At 47.0% G+C, this 26,321-nt stretch overlaps 1 protein-coding gene and 1 long non-coding RNA gene across 5 annotated transcripts in view; one reads left to right on the forward strand and one right to left on the reverse strand.

The window, feature by feature from the left end:
• The window catches only part of AGAP2 (ArfGAP with GTPase domain, ankyrin repeat and PH domain 2), a 547,732-nt gene that overhangs the window by 202,290 nt on the left and 319,121 nt on the right, over positions 1-26,321 (reverse strand). The gene's annotated exons all lie outside the window — the stretch shown is intronic.
• The window catches only part of LOC142292042 (uncharacterized), a 124,803-nt gene continuing 108,511 nt past the window's right edge, over positions 10,030-26,321 (forward strand). Inside the window, exons 1-2 of the long non-coding RNA XR_012750569.1 lie at positions 10,030-10,116; positions 10,302-10,467. This is a non-coding gene — a long non-coding RNA (uncharacterized LOC142292042). The remainder of the gene's footprint in view (positions 10,117-10,301; positions 10,468-26,321) is intronic.

Here is a 26,321-nt window from a genome sequence, read left to right on the forward strand (position 1 = left end):
ATGGATAAGTGATCTTAACTTCTCAGACTTGTGTAAATCCCTTTCTAGTATCATTGTAGAAAAACAAAGGACACTGTGAATGACATCTTCATTTACTCTTGGGATGAAGACTAATTAGTCCGCTGTACAAAGACAGACCGCTGTATGCTCTATTGATGTAAATCATCTATCACAGCAGAAAACAACTATGATCTGATGTATTCAAAGTGCTCTTGTGCAGTAGAGGTGATAGAAATACATTGCAATAGATAAATCTCCACATCAGATTCACATACGTACTTAAGGGGGTGGTTTACTACTCTGCAATAATGGCCACATCCCTGTAAAACTGATAGAAAAGGCTTTTTACAAATACCTTGATCAGCCAATTCTGCCTCTGAGCGGCGCTATTGCGGTCCACTCATCCCCATGAAGTGACCCCCGGGCTCCGTGACCTCTGAGATCTGGTGATGTCACGTCAACTTCCAGTTGACCTGACATCACCGCGGCCGGTCCCAGTCTTCCTGAGTGACTGGGCTGTGGGCAGTGTTTCACCGCTCGTCACAGCCTATGATCTCTCCTGCTTGCGGCACTCTGCAGTGAAGGAGAGAGAGTGCGACATGCTGGGCTGTGATGACCGGTGAAACGTCGCCCTCAGCCCAGTCACTCAGGAAGACTGGGGCTGGCCGAGGTGATGTCGTGTCAACTGGAAGTTGATGTGACATCACTGGATCCCAGCGATCACGGAGCCCGGGGGTCACTCCATGGGGATGAGTGGTCCACATTAGCGCCGATCAGAGGCAGAATTGGCTGAACAAGATATTTAGAAAAAACCTTCCCTATCATTTTTACAGGGATGAGGCAACTATTGCAGAGAAGTAATCCACTTCTTTAAAGAATAATTATCATTTCAATTTTTTTCATAAAGCAATAGTACATATATAAAAAAAACAACCTTGTAATATATCTTATCAGAAAAATCTGTTTATTAACACTCCTGGACTAATCTTTCATTCTCAAAATTCTCAGTTTATGGGTAAATTCTGTCTTCAGCAAATAAGATTTTCCCATTACTGAGATGGGAGATGGCAGTTAGTGCTGATAAAGTTCTATGGAGAACTGGAACTGTCCTTTCAGGAGACCTTGCAGAAGAATGTCTGTATTTGCCTCCAGCTGTTCCATCCTTCTCCCCTTCTATTGTCGCGGGCGGAGGAGGGGACGCTGCGCTCTCCCACTGCTTGGGTCCGGTCGCTGCTGCTGCGGCTGCTGCTGCTCGGTGGTGGCTCGAGCGGTGGGCCGGATCCCGGGGACTCGAGCGGAGCTCCTCGCCCGTGAGTGAAAAGGGTGGGGGTTGATTGTGGGGGATTTGGTTATTGTCCGTGACGCCACCCACGGTTGTGGTGAGATTGGTGACACCACCGCTGCTCTGGACGGGGATCCCGGGAGCGGTGACAGGGAGCAACCTGGATGTTAGTTCTCCCCTCCATGGGTAGGGGGTTGGTTGTCCCGGGGCCCAGTGATGGGGGTAGGGATGGATGGCAGACGGGCTACGGGGCCTGGCGAGGTGCAGGGTCGCGGGGGCAGCGCTGTGCCGCACGGCACGGTGGTACTCACTCAGCCAATGATGAGGACACAGTTCTCGGTAAAACACACGGCTGGATGGACGGGTCCCACAGACGGCTGTGGTGTTGTTTCTCCCGGCAGGTTGATGGTGACTGCCTTTCCCTGCACCTGTGTACTGTAAACGGTTCCAATGGGTTCCCACCGGTAACCTGCTCCCCAGCTTGGGTGGGTGCGGAAGGAGCCCCTTTTGTCCGCAGGCTCTGGCCCTGGGAACTTTAGCCTTGACAGTGACTGTGTTTCCCTCTCTCGGTTGGACTGTTGCCTTCTGTCGGGACTTGGCTGCTGGGAAACCCAGGAGGTTCCCTTCGCTAACGGATTTGGCAAATTCACGGCGACTCCTAGCCTTGCCGGGGTCCGCAGGCCCTTGCCAGATGGTGCTGACTTCTCTTTGCGTACCGGTCCAGTACCGCCGGGCCACCGCCCGTCCACGGTCCTTACGGTAAACTCCGATAGGCCACTCCTGCAGACGGTCACCACCGTCTGCCAACCTTGCTGATCCGTCCAGGCCACACACCCGGACCAACTTCAGTCTGCTCAACTGCCACTTTCCTTACTTCCACTTTCCACTCTCAAACTCATCTGTCCACTTTTCCCGCCTCCAGGACTGTGAACTCCTTGGTGGGCGGGACCAACCGCCTGGCCCACCCCCCTGGTGTGAACATCAGCCCCTGGAGGAAGGCAACAAGGGTTTTGTCTGACTTAGGTGTGCCTGACCGGGAGTGTGGGGTGTGTTGGTGTTGTTCTCTGTGGCCCCTGGCTTGTCCAGGGCGCCACACTATCCCTTCCCCTCTCCATTGATCTCAAAAAGCACCAACTGCCATCTCCTATCTCAGTAATGTGAAAATTTGTCTTCATTGAATACAGATTTTACCCAGAGCAAAAGACCAATCCGGAAGGAGAAAGAAACAGATTTCTCCTAAATGATATACTACAAACTTTTATTTCTTTTCATGTGTACTATTGATTTCTGCAATAAAAAATTAAAATAACAGTTGCTCTTTAAACCGATGGATAGGGCTCAGCTCACATATGTGTCTCCTTTTTTTGACCTTTGTCACAGATTAGACCGTGCTGTATATGCCGGGGGTCCGTCAGGTACTGGTGTTATATACAGCGAGCAGGGCTGAAGATAAACTCATTGGTGAGAATACATCAAAGCTGATGTAAGGCTAAAATGGAGCAGTGTCATGGCAGGTAATCAAACTGCGGCTTTCAAGGCTCTTGAAAAATGAAATCTTCCTAATAACATAATCCAATTTTATCAGGGTCATGCGGACGATTGCTTAACATTTCCGCTGCAATGATTTTTAAAATAATTTCAATAACTTTAATGGTTTGTCCAGGATTAGAAAAGCATGGCTGATTTCTTCTGAAAATAATGACATTCTTGTCTGCAGATGACGTGTGTCAATTCCATTGACCTATATGAGACTGACCTGCAATACCACATACGACCTGTAGTCAGGTGTGGCACTGTTTTTGGAAGAAAGCCCTTTCCACGATGAGTATTTGGTGCATTCTTTATGCTGCAGATTATCTTCAGCATTTTTGCACCAATTAGCTAAGCTGGGCTACCTGCGTTTTTTCTTCACGTTTTAGTATGTTTATTTTTATGAGTTTTTATCACGTTTTTTCATCTGCGGTTTTTGTCTCTTTTTGGGATGTCATGTTTGAAATATAACTGCTTTGTTTCTGATACTTTCTATTATTTAGCATTGACAATGTTCTGTGTGGATTACATGTGTCTGTACTGCACTTCTGCTGCAGAAATGCATTAAAAATGGATATACTTTTTTTTTTTAATCTACAAAAAGTTATATATTGCAGATTACAAAATCCCACTGCAGGTCAGTTTTTGCAGTGTAAAAAAAAGCATGGTGGGCATGAGATACAGTGCCTACAAGTAGTTTTCAACCCCCTGCAGATTTAGCAGGTTTACACATTCGGAATTAACTTGGCATTGTGACATTTGGACTGTAGATCAGCCTGGAAGTGTGAAATGCACTGCAGCAAAAAGAATGTTATTTCTTTTTTTATTTTATTTTTTTTAAATTGTGAAAAGTTTATTCAGAGGGTCATTTATTATTCAACCCCTCAAACCACCAGAATTCTGTTTGGTTCCCCTAAAGTATTAAAAAGTATTTCAGGCACAAAGAACAATGAGCTTCACATGTTTGGATTAATTATCTCTTTTTCCAGCCTTTTCTGACTAATTAAGACCCTCCCCAAACTTGTGAACAGCACTCATACTTGGTCAACATGGGAAAGACAAAGGAGCATTCCAAGGCCATCAGAGACAAGATCGTGGTGGGTCACAAGGCTGGCAAGGGGTACAAAACCCTTTCCAAGGAGTTGGGCCTACCTGTCTCCACTGTTGGGAGCATCATCCGGAAGTGGAAGGCTTATGGAACTACTGTTAGCCTTCCACGGCCTGGACAGCCTTTGAAGGTTTCCACCCGTTTCGAGGCCAGGCTTGTCCGAAGAGTCAAGGCTAACCCAAGGACAACAAGGAAGGAGCTCCGGGAAGATCTCATGGCAGTGGGGACATTGGTTTCAGTCAATACCATAAGTAACGTACTCCACCGCAATGGTCTCCGTTCCAGACGAGCCCGTAAAGTACCTTTACTTTCAAAGCGTCATGTCAAGGCTCGTCTACAGTTTGATCATGATCACTTGGAGGACTCTGAGACAGACTGGTTCAAGGTTTTCTGGTCTGATGAGACCAAGATCTTTGGTGCCAACCACACACGTGACGTTTGGAGACTGGATGACACTGCATACGACCCCAAGAATACCATCCCTACAGTCAAGCATGGTGGTGGCAGCATCATGCTGTGGGGCTGTTTCTCAGCCAAGGGGCCTGGCCATCTGGTCCGCATCCATGGAAAGATGGATAGCACGGCCTACCTGGAGATTTAGGCCAAGAACCTCCGCTCCTCCATCAAGGATCTTAAGATGGGTCGTCATTTCATCTTCCAACAAGACAATGACCCAAAGCACACAGCCAAGAAAACAAAGGCCTGGTTCAAGAGGGAAAAAATCAAGGTGTTGCAGTGGCCTAGTCAGTCTCCTGACCTTAACCCAATTGAAAACTTGTGGAAGGAGCTCAAGATTAAAGTCCACATGAGACACCCAAAGAACCTAGATAACTTGGAGAAGATCTGCATGGAGGAGTGGGCCAAGATAACTCCAGAGACCTGTGCCGGCCTGATCAGGTCTTATAAAAGACGATTATTAGCTGCAATTGCAAACAAGGGTTATTCCACAAAATATTAAACCTAGGGGTTGAATAATAATTGACCCCCACTTTTATGTTGAAATTTTATTAAAATTTAACTGAGCAACATAACTTGTTGGTTTGTGAGATTTATGCATCTATTAATAAATCCTGCTCTTGTTTGAAGTTTGCAGGCTCTAACTTATTTGCATCTTATCAAACCTGCTAAATCTGCAGGGGGTTGAATACTACTTGTAGGCACTGTATATAGAAATCACAGAAACTGCTGAACATGTAAGAGTCAGACACTGAGAAAAATATGTAGTGGAAAAAGCGCTCCAGATACGTTCTAAATTACAAACAATCCTTATATTGCAAATGTGAAGACAGATTAAAGGGAACCTGTCAGGTGTAATATGCACCCAGAGCCACGAGCAGTTCTAAGTACATATTGCTAATCCCTGCCTAACCGTCCCTGTATACACTAGCATAGATAAAGGGATCTTTAGAAAAAGTATTTCTAAAGATCCTTTATGAGATGCTAATGAGGCCAGGGACTAGTCGCAAGGTGCATTAGTTCCTGTGCTCATTCTTCCGTCTTAGCATGTTAGCATGCCCACAGGGGTGTACTAACATGCTATTCAATGTCCAGCATCATCAGAGGTGACGCACGTACCTGTGTCTGTTGTCACCCCATCACAACACCGGGCTTAGGGTCACTGTACATGTTCAGAATGCCCGGCACGACATGACAGAAAGTGCTGGGTATTCTGACCCTAAGCCTGGTGTTCTGAAGCAGTGATAACGGACATGATTGCTGGACAATGGGCATTAAATAGCATGTTACCATGACCCTGTGGGCATGATAACATGCTAAGAGGTTGGAATGAGAACAGGGACTAAAGCCTGCTTTACACGTTGCAATTTCGCATACGATAGCGTATGCGATTTGCAACGCCCCCATCGTATGTGCGGCACGTTCAATTAGTTGAATGTGCCGCACATACGAGTAACCCCCCGTCACACGTACTTACCCGTCCATACGACCTCGATGTGGGCGGCGAACGTCCACTTCCTGGAGTGGGAGGGACATTCGGCGTCACATCGACGTCATGCGGCAGCCAGCCAATAGAAGCGGAGGGGCGGAGATGAGCGGGACGTAAACATCCCGCCCACCTCCTTCCTTCCGCATTGTGGGCCGGGAGCCGCAGGACGTAGGTAAGATCTGTTCATCGTTCCCGGGGTGTCACACACTGCAATGTGTGCAACCCCGGGTACGATCAACAATCTGACGTGCAATTCTAGAGACAGGTACGATGTGTATGCGATGAACGTTTTAACGTTCAATCGCAATCGCACGTACCTGTCACACACTGCAATGTACCTTACGATGCCGGATGTGCGTCACTTACGACGTGACCCCGCCGACACATTGTAAGATATATTGCAGCGTGTAAAGCAGGTTAACGCTCTTGCGACGAGTCCCTGCACTCATTGGCATATCATAAAGGATCTTTAGAAATACTCTTTCTAAAGATCTTTTTATCTATGCTACTACTGTAGATACAGGGACAGTTAAGCGGGCTTTACACGCTACGATATCGTTAATGAATTATCGTCGGGGTCACGTTGTTTGTGACGCACATCCGACGTCATTAACGAGATCCCTGCATGTAATACTTAAGAGCGATCTTAAACGATCGCAAAAGAGGGCAATATCGTTTGCCGTGGAGAGGTCATCCTGAAACAAAAAATCGTTTTCAGGATGTTAGCGATGTTGTTCCTCGTTCCTGCGGCAGCACACATCGCTGTGTGTGACACCGCAGGAGCGAGGAACATCTCCTTACCTGCGTCCACCGGCTATGCGGAAGGAAGGTGGTGGGCGGGATGTTTCCATCCCGCTCATCTCCGCCCCTCCGCTTCTATTGGCCGCCTGCCATGTGACGTCGCTGTGACGCCGCACGCCCCGCCCCCTTAGGAAGGAGGCGAGTCGCCGGCCAAAGCGACGTCGCAGGGCAGGTAAGTGCGTGTGACGGGGGTAAGCAAGGTTGTGCGACAAGGGCAGCGATATGCCCGTGTCGCACAACCGACGGGGGCAGGTACAATTGCTTGCGATCTCGCTAGTGAGATCGCAGCGTGTAAAGCCCGCTTTAGGCAGGGATTAGCAATATGTACTCAGAACTGCTTGTGGTTCTGGGTGCATGTTGCACCTGATAGGTTCCCTTTAATAACATAATTTTGGGAGATTTGTGCCTCCTCAGACTATAGCCGATCAGGTGATGGCATTTTTTCGACAGTAATTGTCTCTTACTTTTATTCCAATATGAGTTTTTGAGTGACTTGAGTTGTCAGAGTCAGAATCCTCTGTTATGCATTGTCATGTCCCACCACTAGGGAATCATACAGTATTGTATTGGCATTGTATGGTATGTTGTGTTGCTGTGCATTAAGGTTTGCCTTTCAGAAGTGTGTCCCCTATCTCTCCCTGTCGCTGCTCTGATGTCAGTAACCCCTCCCTTCTTCCGCAGCTAGTGTATGTCAGCCATGTTGCTAACATCATTATCTCTATGCAGCTCTGGTTCAGAATTGTCTTTTTATCTACTGTTCTGTGCATAATACAAAAAATCTGCTGGAAACTAAACCTTCTTCTGGAATCTTTATGCAATGTCTCTGCAGTCGAGGCAAGCTGTCTGACAAAGTCTCTACATGTGAGTAGGTGCTGGTATGTGCCCCAGTATAGATAGATAAATGCACTCACATTGTAACCAATACACCATGAGTAAAGGTGCAGTGTGCACCAGAAACATGTTAGTGTTCTTATCAATGGACTATTTGGGGATTTTGTTACCTATTAAATAAACCTGATAATTTTATATCCATTTTGAATTTACTCTTTTGAAAATTATGACGATTTTTGTCCCTGGCAATGACGCTGCTCCTAGGTCCAGAAAAAAACGGTCTGTTGTGGTGAACTGGCAATTCTTTTTTGTGTTCAATATACAATGATGTCTAGGGCTTGGACTCTCCCATACATATGGTACCTGCTGAAGTCCTGATAGTGACGCTAGGCACTACACGGACAAATTGTAAGGCAGGATAGTCAAATGTTCTGGGGTCAGGTACCAGGAGGGCACGTCAACATTAAAGGGATATACAGGAGTGTATTCAGGTCATGGTCCAGAGTCAGAATACCTGGAGGGTAGCAGATCAGAGCTGAGGGACAGGGCATCTGGATGGTCAAAGTCAATGGTCAAGCAGCAAAAGATCAATTCCCAGAGGCCAACTACACAAATGAGTACAATACTAAGACTGGCAGTGTTCTGTGACTGACTGCTCAGCTAAATAGCTGAGCAATCAAACCGAACAGGGAACACCTGGAAAACCCAGAACCTCCAAGTCTCATATTGGATGGCTGAGCTGTCATTGTATATAACAGCTCGGCACGCCCCTGTGTCACCCAGGGATATGGTGTACTCGGTATCGGGCACTGTACGTCTGGAGGGTGTCACGGTGGTTGCTGTTGCCCGGTTCCATGCCCTGGGCCCTTTTTGTAAAGGGGGTATATTTACAGGGGATTATAATGTTCACATGTGACGCCACTTGCGGTGTTATGGCTATGTGTATGGAGCCGCCGCTGCACAATGTCCACTACTGGGGCTGGTGTTAATGGAAGCCTGGATGGTAGGCCCTCCGCAAGCAGGGCCGGCCCCAGAGGGTAGGAGTTGTGACAGATGTTGGAAGAAGGGAGTCCACACAAAAGTTCAGTGCAACTGGTTTTACTCACTGTCCGGTGATGGTAACTGGGTACCCGAGGCCGGCTGGTTTCACCTCCAGGTTCCCTTCTGCCCAGTGCCAGTTAGTAATCTGGTGCCTTCCTCCTCTGCACCTGTCTCTGGTTAGTGGGTCCCCGTCTGGTGGTATTGTTCCACTGCTGTCCGCCTGATGGTAGCGTGAACCCTGTGGGGTTGGAGTCTCTGGTCCTTTCCCCGGTTCTCTCTTTGCTACTGAGTCTTCGGGTTTTTAGGGTCAGCAAGGTCCTTGATGGTCCCGTTGCTATGCAGGTGTTAACAGGTCGGCTTGGAGCTCTTTCCTGTCCTAGGGTCCTGTACCCCGTCGGACCATAGTTCCGGGAGTACTCCGCCATACTCCACCGGCAACTACTTCTCCTGGGTACCAGGTCACTGTTAACCCGAGTCAGGATGTCGCTTCGCTTCCACCTTCACGCCTCACCTGTCTAACACTTGTCTCACTACTCTCCACAGTTTGCCCCTCCCATCTGGTCAACTAGTGGACTGGATTAGTTCCACTTCTAGGCGACTATCCATGGTCCCACCCTAGCTGGGTACCATTGTATGGGCGATTGTTGGGGAAAACTGGGATTACCTGGGTTTTTGTTGGTACCAGCACTGGGGTTCTGGGTCCCTAAGGGGGTAGGCCCTGCATCCTTGTGGGGATGCAGAACCTTGTAGCACCCTGATGGTTTCAGGGGCGCTACATCCCTGTATTAGATTGGACAAATGAGCTGTCAATCAGGGCACAGACAGCTCAGCACACCAGGATCAATAGTACGGCAGTAACCTATGGCATCCAAAAGATACAGGAGGAATTGTGACAATGATATTACAGTTCATCTGTCACAGAACTGTTACATCCTTGAATTGGCTGCAGTGATCAGGTAATGTGCTTTTCAAGTAATCTGACCGCTGCAGCCAATCACAGGTCTCAGTAGTCCTGGGACAGGTGAATTATAAGGCCATTATTTCAGGTGGCACAGCAGTGACCTGTGATAGATCCATGAGGGAAGAGGGGCAACAGCAGGTGAGTATGGTAGCGCTTATAGTATCAGAGCCCCCAAGAGCACATAGTATATAGTCCACACATCTATTTTAAGGTAAACTAAACCTACGTGCATGATAAGTATGTGACATAGTCTATATGTAGGCTCACATTTATGGTCCTGTCATTAGAGGCGACAGAAATGATTCTCCAGGTCTGAGATTCGGGGGATTTACATTTTTAAAAGAGAATTGGCTAATTTGTAGTTGTCTTTGTGCTTTTGTAACGCCCTGTGTAATCTTACAATACACCTCTCTCTATCTCTTTGTCTATGAATGAGTCTAGGTGCTACATCCATCCCATAATGTTTGTGTCTTTGTAACAGGTGCAAAATATAATTTATTTTTGGCACTTCCACTCCTTTACTGTGTTGTGTGGAGACATAGAGAGCGGTTGCCTGGCAACCAGAAGATGATGGCGCTGACACGGGAACATAGAACAAGCGTCTCCTTGCACCTCAGGTAATTCAGGCAGGGGACAGTGTTTGTGGACACAAAGCAAAGTGCAATTAGCAGCACATCTCGCCCCTGACCTTTCCCAGTGCCGTGTCCGCGATTATCCTCTTATAGATGCATTATAATAATGTCAATAAATAGCCGATGTAGAGATATTTATGTAATCACATTCCTTACGTTATCACCTACAGGCTACACAGCGACATGACAGTGACAAACGTCTGGCACCAAAGATCGAAGTATGCAGATGCTATGTCACAACATAAAGAAAGTGAATGTGGTCCTGTCGATACCCCAAACCACTGCGACACAGGAAACCAGCCCTAGCCATAAAGGAACACACCATATTATAGAAAGGTATGGGCCTCCCAACTGCACCCTGACTGCAGGCGAGGAAAAAAATGATCAGACATATTGGCTTCCTACATGCCCAATCTTTTATTATATTAGTGTCACGATTCCTCTAGAAGATGCTCTGCTAGGTTTTCCTAGATTACAGAGCTTGCTGTGATAAGATTCCTCTGTGCAGAGCATCTTGCCTTTGGAGATGCTCTGCTACGCTTTCCCGAGCTACTGAGCTAGCAGCCTGATTGACAGTGCAGGATTCCAGGTTGGTGCTGATTACTCAGGTGTTCCTCCTTCCTGGTAATTGCTCAGGCTTCTTTACTGAGCATGCTCACCCAGAACCTTGCCAGTTGTATTCTCTGGTTCGGCAGTTGTGCTGTTGGTTTGTGTCTCTGACCCTGGACTGTTATTTGACTACTCTCCACCGGCTCACTGTTCCTGTCATGACCTCCTAACTTTTGACCTCGGACCGTTACCTGGTCCCATCTCTGATTTCTCCCTGAACCTATTATGTGCTCTCCTGGATTTCTGACCCTCGGATTGTGACCTAACTACGCCTCTGTTTACTCCTTGTGCGCATACATGTCCTCCCATTATCAGACCCCAGCTTTCCTGACTACTCTTCCGTCCATACTACCCATAAGTAGTGACTGGCATTACAATTAGGTGATCCACTGATAAATGTGAATGTACAGTCTAAACCTCTCTAGGAAACCAGCTTGGGAGAAAAACAAATGTAACACTGACTATATATTTGGTAATTGCCATTTTAAAGGAGTTTTCCCCATGAACAAAATTAATTTTAAAGTTAATTTTAATCAATAGATCTTGAAATACTAATAAGTTCAACAACTGGATGTAATTAAAAATAATGTTCCTGTACTGAGATAATCCTATCTAGTTGTCCCTGCTATGTACTGTGTAATGGCCGTGTCTGACCGTACAGGAACATGGTCTGATCATACCACATCTCCTGGGCAGGGGAGGAAACAAAAGAGCATACAGGCATTACAGCGTGGGATCATAGCTGATTCTTTTTGTAAGGTAAAAAAAAATCCTGCCAGTGTTTAGAAAATGTTTTAACTCAAAGAAAGAATTATATGTGATCCCATGCTGTAATGTCTGGATAGGCAGTGGTATGATCAGACCATGTCCCCGTACAGTCAGACACGGCCATTACACAGTACATAGCAGGGGGACATATATAAGATTATCTCAACACAGGAACATTTTGTTAAAACACATCCATTTGGGGAACCTAATATTATTCCAAGATCTATTGATTAAAATAAACTTTGTCTGTGGGAAAAACCCGTTAAACAATTCTTTGATTTAAGAAGTTAGTTTGAACATACATGAATTTAAAATCTTATTATCATAGAAACATATGAGTCTTAAGGGTGCTTTACACGGTGCGACATCGCTAACGGTATATCGTCGGGGTTACGTCGTTAGTGACGCACATCCGGTGCCATTAGTGACATCGCAGCGTGTGACACCAATGAGCGACGATCAACGAGCGCAAAAACGTGAAAAATCATTGCTCGTTGACACGTCGTTCATTTCCTTAATATCGTTGCTGCTGCAGGTACGATGTTGTTCGTCGTTCCTGCGGCAGCACACATCGCTGTGTGTGACACCGCAGGAAGGACGAACATCTCCTTACCTGCGTCCACCGGCAATGAGGAAGGAAGGAGGTGGTGGGCGGCATGTTCCGGCCGCTCATCTCCGCCCCTCTTCTGCTATTGGCCGGCTGCCGTGTGACATCGCTGTGATGCCGCACGAACGGAATGTTCATGAGCAGTTTCTCATGTGGGCGGTAAAAACACAGAGAGTCCCTCCGGGTACAACTTGCCGGCAATGGCCGGGATAATCACTGTCAACAATCAGATGAAAACTCGGTTTGATTTGCATTCATTCATTCAAAGTGCTGAGGGCCCCAACGGGGACAACTTGGTGACAATGGAGGACCGCTGCCACTATTGCTCACTTTTGTACTCCTCACCCGGCTCGAGGTGAAGAAACACGGGTTCCAGCCCCTCCAGCGCACGGCAGGCGCGACGAGGAAGGACTGCCCGGCATCCATTATTTCCGCTCCGAGGGATGTAAGTGGCCTCCATGTCATACAAGCCGAAGATTCTCTCCTCCTCCGAGACAGGCTCCGTGTCAGCCCCCGAGCCGTTGTCATCTGACTCTAGGGGGCTAATGACGGGACCCGGCAGAGCTGAGACGGTTTCCAACTGAGTCCAGACTTGCAGTTCCTCTGAGTCAACCGCTCCAGCTATTGGTTGGCTGGCGTCCTCTCGGGCCTCCGGGCCCTGGCGGGGCATCAGTGCGGACTCCGTCACTTCCATCGGGGATGGCGGCCTGAGCCGGGCCGCACGGGCTGCTAGCACGGACGATGGAGTGGGCCCTGCAGGGGCCAGGGGTAGACCGAATCCTTCAGCCGCAGCGGCCGGCTCCTCTGGGGCACAAGGGCGTGGGTCACTCACCAGCTCCTCCAGCATGGCCTCTATCTCATGCGCCCGCACGACCGCAGCCAGCTCTTTCATCTCAGCGGTCCAGCGATCCAACAGGTCCCATACCTGGGCCCGGTTACAACAGCACAGCAGCATCACTTGGGTTTTCAGCCACACCGCCGTGCCAGGGGCATGCTCCGGAGACTCAGGCCTTTCAGGTGGTGCGGACATGTTGCAAGCTGCTTCCAGGAACCGGATATGCTGCAGAGTCCTGGCGTCCCCGCTTTTTATGCCCTCGGCTACATTAGGCAGGCCTTCACTCGCCCCCCCCCCTTGGTTCTTTCTAGCACTTCCGCTTGTTGGGGGTGGGGCTTCGTTTTCGCGCCTTCCCTGCTCGGGGAAGACACTCGAGCGGGAAATCTTCGCGGCAAAAGATGGCGCCGCTTCAAATTTTTCGGCTGGACGCCGCCGGCAGGGACTGCAAGGCGCACTTCTACCGGTAGGTAGATCGGTTCTATCCTGTTCGTGACGCCAAGTTGTCGCGGGCGGAGGGGACGCGCTCGCCATGCTCGGGTGCGGGGCTTCTGCTGCTGCTTGGTGGCTCGAGCGGTGGACTGGACCCAGGGACTCGAGCAGCTCTCCTCACCCATGAGTGAAAAGGGGGTGGTATGTTTAGGGAGATTGTTCGTGACGCCACCCACGGGACGTGGTGATGATGGCACCACCGCTGCTGGTAACAGGGTTCCCGGGAGAGATGGTAGGGTGCAGCTAGGATGTTGTCCCCTCCGTGGGTAGGGGGGTTGGTAATCCCGGGGCCCGGTGGTGTAACGGGGAGGCTGGACGGCTGGGGTGCAGGGTTGCAGGGACAGTGCGGCGCGATGCTGGACGGCACTGGTGTACTCACTCAGACAATCACTGACAAAGTCTCTGGTAAACCAAAACGGCCGGATGGACGGGTCCCGCAGCCGGCTGCAGTGTTGTTGTTGTGCTCTCCCCGGACGGCTGATGGTGGCTGTCTTTCCCTGCACCTGTGAAGATGTTCTTGACTCCTGTGGTTGCCCACCGGTAGTCCGCTCCCCGGCATATGGGTGCCGTAGCAGCCCGTTTTGCCCGCAGGCGCTGGCCCTTGGATCTCTAGCCTGTGGCGGTGGCTGTATATCCTCTCTGGGTGGACTGTTGCCTTCAATCGGGACTTGGTTGTTAGGAAACCCCTGGGGTTCCTGTCACATTCGGATTTGACTATTGACGGTGGCTCCAAGCCTGGTCGGGGTCCGCTGGCCCTGCCTGTGTGCTTAGCTTCACTCCGTTCCCCGGTCCGGTACCGGCGGGCCGACGCCCGACCCCGGTCCTTACGGCTCTGTGGAGTTCCACCAACTCCTGCAGACGGCCACCACCGTCTGCCAACCTTGCTGTCAGTGCCTTGGCTCCGACCCAGACACCTCAAGTGTTTACTCCTTTCACTTCCACCTCCAAAACTAAACTGTCACTTTTCCCGCCTCCAGGCCTGTGAACTCCTTGGTGGGTGGGGCCAACCGCCTGGCTCCACCCCACCTGGTGTGGACATCAGACCCTGGAGGGAGGCAACAAGGATTTTTGATTGACTGTTGTTGCTGCCTAGGGTGGGGTGTGTGTGCATGTTGTTATGTATGTGACTACCTGGCTAGTCCAGGGCGTCACACATATTGCACCTGACAGGTTCCCTTTAAGGGGAAGGAACCTGTAATGTCATTCATGCTGCCCAAATAATGGCCAACATGAATCAGAGACAGACGCAATAAGTACAAATATTCATGTTTCTTATTTAAAAGTTTTGGCATTTCAGAATAACATACTTTGAATAGGGCGCAGGGAACGAGGTCACTAAGCAGACTAGTAAACAATTAAGAAATAACGTCTGGAACACCAATTCTGAGTCTGAACTGGGTGCAAAAACCTAAAAAATCTACACTATATGGAGAGAAGGTATGCACACCAGTGACTATGTAAGGGGAATATATGAAAAGCAGAAACTGCTGTGTGAATGCTGACATGAAAAATCCAATAGCTATATGTAAGAGTGAAAATATAAAAATGGAATCTGCATTACTGCCATGAACATATGAATAAAGAGAAATTTAGCTATTGAATTGATCAATGCAATAGAGCCCCAACACTACGCCAAAGTATTTCTCTACGTTGGGGTCCCTAGCTAGTGTGTGTCCTCTCATGCAGTTTAAAAAACTTACCGTGTATGGGAAGCTGAGACCCAGGCTATTTATGCGTATAATGTGGACTGGCAACAGGTGTGGTGGGGAGGGTTCACAAACAAAAGACTACAAATCAATTAAGAAATAACGTCTGGAACACCAATTCTGAGTCTGAACTGGGTGCAAAAACCCCCCACCAAAAAAGCCCCACCACACCTATTGCCAGTCCACATTATACGCATATATAGTTAAATTTCTCTTTATTCATAGGTTCATGGCAGTAATGCAGATTCCATTTTCATATTTTCATTCTTACATATAGCTATTGAATTTTTCATGTCAGTGTTCACACAGCAGTTTCTGCTTTTCATATATTCCCCTTACATAGTCACTGGTGTGCATACCTTCTCTCCATATAAGCAGACTAGGGCTATGTGCGCACGCTGCGTTTTTTTGACGCTGCGTTTTTGTGCGTTTTTGGCCGCCAAAAACGCACAAAAACGCACCTTCGTCGAAAAAACGCATCAAAAAACGCACGTGTTTTTACCGCGATTTGGTGCGTTTTTGGCTGCGTTTTGCTGCGTTTTTGATCTCTGCGTTTTGCTGCGTTTTTTTAATGCATTGCATGGGCGGAAAACGCAGAAAAACGCAGGAAAGAATTGACATGTCCATTTTTTTTAAAAAAAACAGTTAAAAAAACAGTTGTGTGCGGACAGCAAAAATGAAAACTCATAGACTTTGCTGGGGAAGCAAAGTCATGCAGTTTTGAGGCCAAAAACGCACCCGAAAAACGCGCAAAAACGCACTGTGTGCACATAGCCTAGTAGTCGCAAAGTTTTTGTAACTTAAGCACACTAGTAATCACAGGGGCAGGCCCTCCAGCTTCTCCCTGCCTAGCTGTGCTTGAATTCATATTTTGCGGTGTTCCTCCACAATCAGTCAGCCCACCTCTGCTTGAAGTCAGCTGTTTTTCTGGATATAAAATAAATGATTTTTCATACATTCATGTTACATAGTTACATAATTACATAGGTTGAAAAAAGACCTAGGTCCATCTAGTTCAACCTTCCTCCACCAATTCTACATTTTGTCCCTAAGTCACTTATAACCAACAATGTTGTGTGTACTGAGGAAATCATCCACCTCTATTTTAAAAGCTGTTATAGTGTCTGCCATTACTACCTCTTGTGGTAGGGCATTCCACAGTCTGACTGCTCTAACTTTAACCCCTTAACGACCCATGACATACTGGGTACGTAATGGATCGCGTGCCGTTAAGCCCCGCCCCCTGCCGTGGGCAGGCGGCGGCGATCCGCGCACATATGGAATCGCATCCACCCGAGGCCATTAACCCCTTACATATCGCTGCGATATGTATATGCGCGCCGACAGTCGCTTACCTCGCCCCCACCGGAAGTCACGTGACATGAACACGTGACTTTCGGTGGTTGCCATGGTAGCACGGTGTCGAGTGATGACGCCTGTAGCTAACATGACTCACTTCCTCTCAATGCCGGAATACAGCCGGCATTGAAAGTAAAGCACCAATTCTGCAGTTCTCAGCTCTGCTGATCGCTATAGCCCCCTAGGGGGACTAGTAAAATAAAAAAAACAGTTAAAAAAAAGTTTTAAAAAATTTAAAAAAAATAAAAAAACCTAAAAGTTCAAATCCCCCCCCCTTTCCCCCATTGAAAATTAAATGGTTAAAAAAATAAAAAATATACAGTGCCTACAAGTAGTATTCAACCCCCTGCAGATTTAGAAGGTTTGATAAGATGCAAATAAGTTAGAGCCTGCAAACTTCAAACAAGAGCAGGATTTATTAACAGATGCATAAATCTTACAAACCAACAAGTTATGTTGTTCAGTTAAATTTTAATACATTTTCAACATAAAAGTGTGGGTCAATTATTATTCAATCCCTAGGTTTAATATTTTGTGGAATAACCCTTGTTTGCAATTACAGCTAATAATCGTCTTTTATAAGACCTGATCAGACCGGCACAGGTGTATGGAGTTATCTTGGCCCACTCCTCCATGCAGATCTTCTCCAAGTTATCTAGGTTCTTTGGGTGTCTCATGTGGACTTTAATCTTGAGCTCCTTCCACAAGTTTTTAATTGGGTTAAGGTCAGGAGACTGACTAGGCGACTGCAACACCTTGATTTTTTCCCTCTTGAACCAGGCCTTGGTTTTCTTGGCTGTGTGCTTTGGGTCATTGTCTTGTTGGAAGATGAAATGACGACCCATCTTAAGATCCTTGATGGAGGAGCGGAGGTTTTTGGCTAAAATCTCCAGTTAGGCCGTGCTATCCATCTTCCCATGGATGCGGACCAGATGGCCAGGCCCCTTGGCGGAGAAACAGCCCCACAGCATGATGCTGCCACCACCATGCTTGACTGTAGGGATGGTATTCTTGGGGTCGTATGCAGTGCCATCCAGTCTCCAAACGTCACGTCTATGGTTGGCACCAAAGATCTCGATCTTGGTCTCATCAGACCAGAGAACCTTGAACCAGTCTGTCTCAGAGTCCTCCAAGTGATCATGAGCAAACTGTAGACGAGCCTTGACATGACGCTTTGAAAGTAAAGGTACCTTACGGGCTCGTCTGTAACGGAGACCATTGCAATGGAGTACGTTACTTATGGTATTGACTGAAACCAATGTCCCCACTGCCATGAGATCTTCCCGGAGCTCCTTCCTTGTTGTCCTTGGGTTAGCCTTGACTCTTCAGACAAGCCTGGCCTCGGCACGGGTGGAAACTTTCAAAGGCTGTCCAGGGCGTGGAAGGCTAACAGTAGTTCCATAAGCCTTCCACTTCCGGATGATGCTCCCAACAGTGGAGACAGGTAGGCCCAACTCCTTGGAAAGGGTTTTGTACCCCTTGCCAGCCTTGTGACCCTCCACGATCTTGTCTCTGATGGCCTTGGAATGCTCCTTTGTCTTTCCCATGTTGACCAAGTATGAGTGCTGTTCACAAGTTTGGGGAGGGTCTTAATTAGTCAGAAAAGGCTGGAAAAAGAGATAATTAATTCAAACATGTGAAGCTCATTGTTCTTTGTGCCTGAAATACTTCTTAATACTTTAGGGGAACCAAACAGAATTCTGGTGGTTTGAGGGGTTGAATAATATATGACCCTCTGAATAAACTTTTCACAATTTAAAAAAAAAAAATAAAAAAAGAAATAACATTCTTTTTTGCTGCAGTGCATTTCACACTTCCAGGCTGATCTACAGTCCAAATGTCACAATGCCAAGTTAATTCCGAATGTGTAAACCTGCTAAATCTGCAGGGGATTGAATACTACTTGTAGGCACTGTACACATATTTGGTATCGCCGCATTCAGAAATGCCCGATCTATCAAAATATAAAATCAATTAACAGGCGATCAAAACGTAGCATCTGCGCAAAAATGGTACCGTTAAAAACGTCAGGTCGAGACGCAAAAAATAAACCACCACTGAGCCTCAGATCCCGAAAAATGAGAACGCTACGAGTTTTGGAAATTGGCGCAAAACGTGCGCCACTTTTTTTGGACAAGCTTGTGAATTTTTTTTTAACCCCTTAGACACAAGTAAACCTATACATGTTTGGTGTCTACAAACTCGCACTGACTTGAGGCAACACATAGATACATCAGTTTTACCATATAGTGAACACAGTGAATGAAATATCCCAAAAACTATTGTACGAACACACTTTTTTTGCAATTTTTCTGCACTTGGAATTTTTTTGCCGTTTTCCAGTACACTATATGGTAAAACGTATGGTTTCATTTAAAATTACAACTCGTCCCGCAAAAAACAAGCCCTTACATGGCAAGATTGATGGAAAAATAAAAAAGTTACGGCTCTCGGAAGAAGGGGAGCAAAAAACAAAAATGCAGAAAACGGAACGTGCCTGGGGACTGAAGGGGTTAAAGAACTCTTTCCTATTTAGCTGCCGGAATCGCTTTTCTTCCATTCGCAGTGTATGTGAACCTAGCCTTAGAGGAAAATATAAACGCATAATGCTGCTTCCTATAGTATGGGCAACATTAATCAAATGATAAGTCACCTTTAAATAAAGAGTCTTAAATATAGTATGAGTCGATATTTTCTTCTTAAGGACAACTACTTTGCATCTTAAAGAATTAAAGTAGCGCAATTCTACCCACTTAACGATCTAACATTAATAAACCCAAGCTAAAATATATTGCAAAGAAACAAATATTAACTAAAAAAAGCATTATGATAAAAATCAGTATCTAATCTCAGAGACAAACCCACCCAAGTTGTGAAGCCGTGCGGAATATTTGACTAAGTTATAAGTAAAGATTATCATTATTAATATTATTAACACAGCTAAGAATTCTTATGACTATAAATATTGAATGGAAACTACGGCACCAATTCCCATGTGAGCTATTATGTATCATTAATGAAAAGCAGAAGCTCTTTCCTGTAGCGTGGTCCCTAAGCACAGGTCCCTTATGCCTGATGGGAACTCCAAGCTCGGCTATGTGTGACACAATGTTTACATTCTCCGTACTTTGCGCTTCATAAAATCACTTTAAAAGTCGTTACAGAAGTAATCAGATCTTTTTTTAAGTCGGAGAAACGTAGTAGAATTCCCAAAGAGGTCAGAACCTGCTTCTAATTTGTTTCTACTTAGAATTTATCATTTCCTACCACAAACCACAACAGGGATACTGTGAAGCAGCAGAAACATTTTGACATCTGTTCTTCGAGAAAACGTTAACAGCAAAGAAAACCATATAGATCTATCTATCTATCTATCTATCTATCTATCTATCTATATCTTGGTGCAAGGCTGAACAACCTTTTTTGGTCTGCTAACAGCATTCAATTTCAGACTGTACTGACTTAAAGGGAACCTGTCAACAGATTTGGTGACTATAAGCTGCAGCCACCACCAGTGGGCTGTTATATTGCGCATTCTAACATGCTGTATATAAGAGCCCAGGCTGCTGTGTAGAGTGTAAAAATGACTTTATAATACTCACCTAAATGGTCAATACGGTGCAGATGGGTCAGATGGGTGTCTCCGTTGTCCGGGTGCGGTGCCTCCTCTTTTGACCATCTTTGTCTTCCTTCTTAAGCCTGAGTGCGTGACGCGTCCTCCGTCATGCACGCAGACCGGCATTGAGATCCTGCGCATGAACACTACAATAATTTGATCTGTCCTGCTCAGGGCAGATCAAAGTGCGTCTGTGCAGGACCTCAATGCCGGTGCGTGTGCATGACGTAGACGCATCATGCACCCAGGCTTCAGAAAAAGGAGGACAAATATGGCCGAAAGAGGAGGCGCCACGCCTGACAGCGGAGACACCCATCTGACCCATCTGCTCTGTACCGACCGTTTAGGTGAGTATTATACAGTGATTTTTATGTTCTACACAGCGGCCTGGGCTCTTATATACAGTATGTTAGAATGCTGTATATAAGAGCCCACTGGTGTTGGCCGCAGCTTATAGTCACCAAATCTTGTGACAGATTCCCTTTAACTTTGTTAACCCATGGACAATATTTATCATCACCAATTCCCGTTAGATAATAAATGCCTGATCACTGGGTGTCTGACCACTGGGACTCACACATATCCCAAGAACAGGGGCCTCTAGTTCCCTGGATAAATTTAGCGGTGGTATGCATGTGTGGTACGCAGTGTGGTAGAGGTGGCCATGCATGCAGACTACAACATTCATGTAGGAACCCATGTTTTTAGGATTGTCTAAAGTCCCAGTGGTCAGATCTCCAGAGATCTCTAGAGATCATATATTTATTATTTTCAGTATCATATGTATATGGGAAAAATGTTTTTTGTGGCATATTTCCTTTAAAAGGAGCTGCAGGAAATTGCTTCCATAAGACCTAATAGAGATCTTCTTGGTCTGCCATTTTTACCGGTCAGTGAACAGAAAGTGCTGCATAGCAAGTGTCTGTGTTACATTTTTCACTTATTAACGGGAACCTGTCATCAGACTCATGCTGTCCTATCTGACGGGAGCAAAAATTAGCGGCAAAGTCCATTTTTCCAGCGGTATGACAAACTAGTTTTCATAAAATCTGAGTATATCTTCAGACAGGGTAGCATAAAACTGGTGACAGTCAGATTCCTTTAAAGAGTGCATCCGGGGCTTAAAAAAAAATAATATAAAAAAAATGCATAAGCACTAACAGGCAGATAGTTGCTACCTACCTGCCTGTTGTGCTATGCACCATTCTCGCCGGCACAGAGCAGTGACCGCTCTGTGCTGGAGATTCAGCTGCCTCCGCTGACATCGCATCAACAGATCAATGACTTCTCATCTGCTCTGCTCTGTAGATGTGGCGAGATGCTCTGCTCTGTAGATGGGGCAGGACAGCCGACATCATGTTGACTGACAGCCAGCTCCCGCAGTTAGGCAGCAGTTGTCAATCAGAAAAACATCACTTGTCTCGCCCTGTCTAGAGAACACAGCAGAAAAGAAGCCTCTGCTCTTTTGAGGAACACATTGTATCGCTGGCAGGAGCTGTGTCTGAACGCTCCGTGATGGTGAAAAATGGCAACGGGTACAACAGGCAAGTAGTTAGCAACTACCTGCCTTTTAGTGCTTGAACACTTTTTTTTTTTTAAAGGCCTAGACATACCCTTTAAAGAGAACCCTTCATCTGATTCATGCTGTCTGGGCAGAATGAATGAGACATTGGCAGGATCATTGCAGTCAGGTATGTGTTACTATGAAATGCTGAGGTGTTTCAGAGAAAACGTACTCTGAAAGGTCAGCCACGGACTGCGTCTCGGATGACTAGTCCAAGGCATGTCCACGACAGCTTCTTCCCATCTTGCCCACCTAAACTGACAGGTCTCTCTCTGTATGGGTGAAGACACAGGGGACATAGCTCACACTAGACAACCAAGATGCATAGAGCTCTGCTGACTATGTTTTCTCTGAAAAAGTAAAATATACTGTACATGACTGTAATAACACAGTCGATGCCCAATTCATGCTGCCCATGGTTCAGTCAGCATGAAAAAGATGACAGGTCTCCCTTAGTTTGGAAAATCAGTATGTAAGTTTCTCGACTATTTCTTAAAATTAGGGAAAGTAACCCAACTCCTCCCCATATGTGCTAATGAAGCATATGGATTCATATTGAGCTCTGCTCTATCAGTACATGGGACCCCACTCTATGACCCAGGGTGCCGAGGTCCTTCAAAGCGCTGTTCTAGCAATGAGCACCTACAATATTCTTTCTGCCACAGTAGATTTATAGACACGGGTATTTTCCTTCTAGATATTGATGATCACTAGGATATCTGTTAGGCTGGGGCCATACGTATGGCATGCGATGCAAGAGTATCGGATGCGATATGCTAATGATTCTCAGCTCCTGCTACTGCTCTGCTGGCAGCGTGAGCCGAGTGTCATGCAACTGTGATTTGATCCTGTGATCGGATCACAGCTGTGGAGGAGAAGGAAGGACTAATCTCTCCATCTCCTCGATTATCGCACAGCACTCCGGTGTCATCTGAGTGCAGTCCGATGTTTCACTTACACCCATAGACTTGTAAGGGTGTGAGTGAATACAGATCGAATTACACCAGCAGCATACCGTGACTGTTTTCTTGGTCCGATTAGGGCTAAGAAAAAAAAATTACAGATGGGAGCGGCCCCATAGAGTAACATGGGTCCAAGTAAAATGCGATTTTAAAAACCTCATTCCACTCGGCCCATTTTACTCGCCGTGTGTCCTTACCCTAAGTATTCTTCCGTACCATTGTCAGAGCTGCCAGAGAGAGGGCTGTTTTAATATGTGTTCACATGTCATATATATAAATCGAAAAATAGTCATTCATTTTCTGTAACATGAAAAGCAAAAAAAAAAAAAACACAACAAACAATTCTGTAGATATTAGAATATATTTTCACTGTGGACTGCAAAGCAGATAGATTTTTTAGATTTCTCTACAAGAGCGATTCTTGCAGAATTGATCACTAGAAATGGACATTACATGCATTTACTCAACCAGTTTAAAACCAGGCACCCTACAAAAAAGCAAGGTTCCCTTCATTGCTAATATTCCATTCCCGAGCCCTTGCTCTATCTGACTGCAGACTGCTTTCATCAATACACCATATGCGGGCAGCTTGTAACCATTGTAGTTACTTGGTAATCCAGTGATCATGGTGATATCAAAGTCTTACATAAGTAGACCTAATGTTTGCTGGACAGTGATGGAAGTCCGGTGTCTTTTATATGTTTGTAAGTGGGTTAATGCTGCTCACTGCTTCCCCAGTTCAGGCTCAGACAGAAAGGACTGAAAAGGCTTAGGGGGAACTATTTCACAGCTGACTGAGCTGTAAGTCAGTACCAGCAGACTAGCCCCGCTATGATTTCATGTCCTCACTCTTGCTGCATTTTTAGCTTGGTACATTGCAGTGCTTGGCATCAAGCCTGAGGAGCGTCATAACAAATTAGGAATCCTCTGTAGACACAGCAGGTCCTTTTAAACTACTCATAATTACCAGCTATAATGAATGAAAAGTAAGATAAAATAGTAACAAAAATAGCATATCTCTTAGGATAAATGAATACTGCAATTAGCCTACAGTACACAGCAGGAGATTTTCCCGACGTATACTGCAACATCAGATGGGTGCCACCTCCGCTGCGGCAATCGGGGCTGCTCGAGTGACGCTCGGTGCCGGGATCGTGTCTGGGCTCGAGTGGTGACCGGACCCGGGGCTCGTGCAACCACCCGTCCTCGCAACAGTGAAAAAGGGGGGTATTTACAGGGGAGATTGTCTGTGATGTCACCCGTGGGTTGCGGGGATGGGATGGTGGCACCGCCACTGCCTCTCGGGGCCGGCGTCCGGGACCGATGGTGTTGGGCAGCAAGGTGGTATCCCCTCCACGGGTAGGGGGAGGTGTAGTCCCGGGGCCCAGGTGTAGGTAGGGAGCAGTGCTGGAGCGCCGTCAGCAAGTCAGACCGGATGACACCAGTGTACTCACAATTAGGAAGAATTCACACAGAGTCTGTATTGTAAACCAAGGCTGGATGCCGGTTGCCTCTGGAGGGGTGTGCTGGTCCAGCACACGGGTTGGCACGGTAGGGACCCTTCCTCCTGCACCTGTGTCTTGCTGTGTGTTGATTAAACCCACTTGGAACGGGAGAAATCTGCTCCCCTGCAACTTTGTACACAGAGGGAGCCGTTGCCCGCAAACTCTGACCCGTGGGATCTCAATGGGTTCTTGGCGGACACCCTATCCCCCGCGTTGGGCTGCCGGTCTGCTCTATCTGGGCTTCTCTTCTCAGGAACAAGGCCTGGTACCTTGTCCCGCTGGTCAGTTAACAAGGGGCTTGAAGCTTGCCTCGTCCTAGGGTCCAGGTACCCCGCCTGTGCACTCCCTCAGGACCGGATTCCCATCGTCGGTACCGCGAGCTACAACAATGCCCCGGTCCACTTCAGGTCTCCCGCGACCAGATCTCCGTCGCCTGTGGCCCTACAATGCCGTCTGCCATCTAGTCGGTCCTCCTGTGGTCCAAGGGCTCCAACCCTGACCACACTGCACTTCAGCTCCACTGACAAACTCCTCAATGTTTGACTCTGTCTGTCCAGACTCCACTCCTCTCAACTCTAACTACACACTCCGAACTCAAACTGAAACTGACTGGTTCCCACCCCTTGTCACATTAAGACCCCTAAGTGGGCGTTCCCATCCGCCTGGTCTCGCCCACTGGTGTGTCCTGGCTGTCATGGGGGGCGACTAGGATTTGTGGCTGGTGTTCCTATGTGTGAGATATGTGGTGTTAATTCCCAAGGAGGAGACGATTCCTGTACCCTTGGTGGGGGGTACAGTCATCTGTGACTACCTGGTTTTGCCAGGGCAGTACACATTCCTAAACACCACATTTATCAGACAGAAGCCAAAGATCCTTCATCCTCCAACCATCAGAAATAGGTTCACTGTACAGGAAACTGCTATGAAGCAAACCCCATGCAGTACAGTATATCTTTTTTTTTTACAATGTGTCCCACTCTGCCTCAACATCCACCCTAATTGTGGGCACAGACGCAGTTTGCACCTAGACTGCAGGGTTTCTGGATTTGTATAACTTTCTTGGATTACTCAAAACAAGAAGGCCTCAAAACAGGTTAAAAAAAAATATCAAAAAACTGAAAAATACACAGTATATATTTTTTGTAATATTCATAAACCAATTATTATTCTGTGTGAATAATATTTTAATTAGCTGCTAGATTAGATTAATCCTTGATAAGAGTAAAGTGTTGTCCCCAACATGCTTCTCAATTACAATACTTCCCTATGTAAAATAATAACAGCATGTACTCTCCGGTGCCGATGCTGGAATTGCATGACATTGTTATCCAATCAGTGGATGCTTGCCCATCACTTCATTGAACATCCCAAAGTAGAGAAATCCGCAACTATTGTAGCGCCCCTGAAGCCATTAGGGAGCTAGAAGATACTGCATCCCCACCAGGATACAGGGCCTACCCCCAGGGACCCAGAAGACCAGTACCGGTAACAACAAAAACATTCCAGTTAATCCCTGTTTTCCCCAATTTCCGAATAGACTGATGCCAGACTAGGGTTGGACCTAATGGAAGATCACCTAGAGGTGGAGCCGATCCAGTCCACTAGGCGACCAGATGGGAGGGGAAGACAGTGGACAGACAGAGTCAGTGAGTCACTGACAAGGAGAGCGAGTGGAAAGACTGACAGGAGTGTGACGGTGACCTGAAGGCCCAGGCAGTTGGTTGCCAGTGGAGCACGGTGGAGTACTCCCGGAACCACAGCACCGACGGGGTACAGAATCATAGGTCAGGCAAAAGCTCCAAGCAGACCTGATAAAATCTGCACAGTGAGGGGACCATCAAGTACCTCACTGACCTTGAAGCTCGGGACACAGTAGCAACGGGAGAACTGGGGAACATGACCAGAGACTCCGACCCCACAGGGTTCACGCTATCGTTATATGGACTACTGTTGAGAGACTACCAAGAGGGGTACTCCAGATGCTCCAAGCCACAGGGACCCACCAACCAGAGACAGATGCAGGGGAAAGAAGCCACCAGGTCACTAAACCAACACTGGGACTAAGGGGACCAGTGGTGAGGACCAGCCTTCCTCGGGTGACCAGTTTCCATCTCACTGTGAGTAAAGGAACCAGTTACACTGCAAACCCTTGTGTGGCCGACCTTCTTTC

This window comes from Anomaloglossus baeobatrachus, chromosome 2 (assembly GCF_048569485.1).
Source record: "Anomaloglossus baeobatrachus isolate aAnoBae1 chromosome 2, aAnoBae1.hap1, whole genome shotgun sequence".
NCBI lineage: Eukaryota > Metazoa > Chordata > Amphibia > Anura > Aromobatidae > Anomaloglossus > Anomaloglossus baeobatrachus.